The sequence below is a fragment of the Xiphophorus hellerii genome, chromosome 22 (genome assembly GCF_003331165.1).
Source record: "Xiphophorus hellerii strain 12219 chromosome 22, Xiphophorus_hellerii-4.1, whole genome shotgun sequence".
NCBI lineage: Eukaryota > Metazoa > Chordata > Actinopteri > Cyprinodontiformes > Poeciliidae > Xiphophorus > Xiphophorus hellerii.
The window spans coordinates 925718-929651 of record NC_045693.1 but is presented as its reverse complement, the minus strand read 5'-3'; positions in this window follow the sequence as shown (position 1 = coordinate 929651).

Genomic DNA, 3934 nt, shown 5'->3' with positions numbered 1-3934 from the left:
CCTTCTCCAAGTCCACAAAACACATGTAGACTGGTTGGGCGAACTCCCACGCACCCTCCAGGATCCTGCTGAGGGTGTAGAGCTGGTCCAGTGTTCCACGACCAGAACCAGAACCAAACTGCTCTTCCTGAATCCGAGGCTCGACTATCCGACGGACCCTCCTCTCCAGGACCCCTGAATAGACCTTGCCAGGGAGGCTTAAGAGTGTGACCCCTCTATAATTAGAGCACACCCTCCGGTCCCCCTTTTTGAACAGGGGGACCACCACCCCGGTCTGCCAATCCAGGGGAACTGCCCCCGATGTCCATGCAATATTGCAGAGTCGCGTCAGCCAACACAACCATACAACATCCAGAGCCTTAAGGAACTCCGGGCGGATCTCATCCACCCCCTGGGGCCTTGCCACCGAGGAGCTTCTTAACCACCTCGGCGACCTCGCCCCCAGAGATTGGAGAGCCCAACCCAGAGTCCCCAGGCTCAGCTTCTTCAATGGAAGGCATGTTGGTGGGATTGAGGAGGTCTTCGAAGTACTCTGCCCACCGGCCCACAACGTCCTGAGTAGAGGTCAGCAGCACACCATCCCCACTATAAACGGTGTTGGTGCTGCACTGCTTCCCCCCCGAGACGCCGGATGGTGGACCAGAATCGCCTCGAAGCCGTACGGAAGTCTTTCTCCATGGCCTCTCCAAACTCCTCCCACGCCCGAGTTTTTGCCTCAGTAACCACCCGAGCCACATGTCGCTTCGCCCGCCGGTACCCATCAGCTGCTTCCGGAGTCCCACAAGCCAAAAAGGCCCGGTAGGACTCTTTCTTCAGCCTGACGGCAACCCTCACCGAAGGTGTCCACCAACGGGTTCGAGGGTTGCCGCCGCGACAGGCACCGACAACCATGCGGCCACAGCTCCGATCGGCCACCTCGACAATGGAGGCACGGAACACGGTCCACTCAGACTCCATGTCCCCCACGTCCCCCAGGACGTGTTCGAAGTTCTGCCGGAGATGGGAGTTAAAGCTCCGTCTCACAGGGGATTCCGCCAGACGATCCCAGCAGACCCTCACAACACGTTTGGGCCTGCCAGGTCTGACCGGCTTCCTCCCCCACCACCGGAGCCAACTCACCACCAGGTAGTGGTCAGTGGACAGCTCCGCACCTCTTCACCCGAGTGTCCAAGACATACGGCCGCAGATCCGATGAAACAATGACAAAGTCGATCATCGAACTGCGGCCTAGGGTGTCCTGGTGCCAAGTGCACATATGGACACCCTTATGCCTGAACATGGTGTTCGTTATGGCCAATCCATGACGAGCACAGAAGTCCAACAACAGAACACCGTTCGAGTTCAGATCGGGGGGGCCGTTCCTCCCAACCACGCCCCTCCAGGTCTCACTGTCGTTGCCCACGTGAGCGTTGAAGTCCCCCAGCAGAACAAGGGAGTCCCCAGGAGGAGCACTCTCCAGTACCCCCTCTAAGGACTCCAAAAAGGGTGGGTAATCTGAACTGTCGTTCGGCCTGTAAGCACAAACTACAGTCAGGACCTGTCCCCCCACCCGTAGGCGGAGGGAGGCTACCCTCTCGTTCACCGGAGTAAACCCCAACGTACAGGCGCCGAGATGGGGAGCAACAAGTATGCCCACTCCTGCCCGACGCCTCTCACCTTGGGCAACTCCAGAGTGGAAGTATGTCCAGCCCCTCTCAAGGAGGCTGGTTCCAGAACCAGAGCCATGCGTCGAGGTGAGACCGACTATTTCTAGCCGGAACCTCTCGACCTCACACACTAGCTCCGGCTCCTTCCCCACCAGAGAGGTGACATTCCACGTCCCAAGAGCTTCTGCAACCGAGGATCGGACCGCCAGGGTCCCCTCCCTCTGCCGCCACCCATCCCACACTGCACCCGACCCCTTTGGCCCCTCTCACATTTCATGTGGTTGTTAATCTAAAATATCTGAGAGCCGATCCTGTTTGATGTGATCTCCAGTTTGGATGGCATGTGATCATTCTGCAGTGAATCCAGTGAATCTTCAGTCTGCAGTGAACATTGCAGTGGTTTATGCGGGTTTGTCCGCCTGAAGTGGTTTTTAAATTCGGGTTGAACATTAACGGATTGACAACGAATGGATAAAGTTAACGAGAAACTCTCTTATTTATGTAACAATAAATATGAATTAACTTTATTCTGGTTGTTTATTACTCTTCGGCTTGACGGAGTCATAACACCAAGAACCAGTGTTGTATAGTAACGAAGTAAAAATACTTCACTACTTTACTTAAGTATATTTTGGAGTACTTCATACTTTCCTCGAGTATGAAAATTTTTGATGACTTTCACTTTTACTTCACTATATTTCCGAACTTAATTGCGTACTTTTACTCCGATACATTTTCAATGTGTGGTTTAGTTACTCGTTACAAAAAAGCGCGAGAGAGAAACGCAAGTGTTTTGATCCCACCTACTGATTAGCAAGTAGCAAGCAGGCTACCGAACAAAGTCGGTAGCCTACTTGCCTGGGCTTGTTCATCACCACCAATAGGATACACCTGTTTCGCTTCTCCCATTAAACACAAAGCAAGTCTGGCAATCAGCAGCAGCCACATGGAGGAGGAGACAGAGACCACAACGACTGCAACTACGTCGGACACGGCTCCAGGGGAACCACCAGCTGGTGATGAGAGCCCATGGCCTTATTTAAACACAATACACTCTTTCGTGGGTGTTAAAGATTCGTCGTAGCGCATGCAGTTTATGTTATTCCTGCCCGAAGATGTGGAAATTCTATCTTACAAAAACTCCCCGTCCAACTTGAAGAAACACATCGAGGTAACGTCTTATGAAATGGTTATAATCCTCCTGTTTCAGTAACTATAGCTTGGTCACTAGGCACTACTGTATTGTGAAATCTTGACCATAAATGAACTTTGTTTGGCATTGTTTCAGTTCCATACGTGGTGTATTTAGCTTAGGCCTAATGTTGACTGTCGCAGGCTACCTAGACTCCTCTGTTCAAGGGGGACAGAAGCCATAGCGATAGCAATTTAGACTAAATTTAACGAATATAGGAAAGGCATGCAAGTTCAAAACCAGGTTTACAGATGCCAATAAGCTGCATTTCCCTCCCAATTCTTTTTTTCTTTTGCATAATGACCAGTTGTGTGCACCACCTACTGACTGTAGCATTGACTGATTCACTGATTTGTGAAGTCGAGTAATCGTAACAGCTCTTTTTCTTCATGTTGGCCGCATTTTCTGTACTATTTATTTTTCTCATTTTCAGCACTGACCTTACTTGAAGGGAAAACTTAAGGCTTACAAAAACTTTGTATTTTCTGTCCTGGAGGGTTTACTAAGAAGCTGGTTCAGTTGTAAAGCAGGTTAAGTTAACCTTGTGCTATAGGTAAAGCACCTAATTTTCTTAACTAAATGATGCCTGCAGGTATATCTATTAGCAGGTTTAATTTTGCCTGCACTTGGTTGGGTACATTATTTTAAGTGTATTTGACAAGTTTACCAAAATATAAAAAATGTCATTCAAACTGCATTTGCTTTGTTTTACTTTTTACTTGTACTTTTCATTACATTACTTGAGTACATCCATTTTTACAGTAATTTCCATACTTAAGTACAAGAAGTTTCAGATACTTTAAGACTTTAACTCAAGTAATATTTCAGTCAGTGACTTGGACTTTTACCAAAGTCATATTTTGGAGAGGTACCTATACTTTTACTTGACTCTGAGATTTCAGTACTTTATACAACACTGCCAAGAACACAAGAACCTTCTGGGGTACTTGAGTATTGAGAAACGGCCCTGTTGTACTGGACCTGTGGTGTCACCATGGTAACCGCTTCTGGGTCAGGCCGCTGCAATGGCTCTCAGCGGCCAGCAGGGGGAGCCGTCTGTCCCGCTGAGAAATGAACCAACTTCGCAAACAGGAAG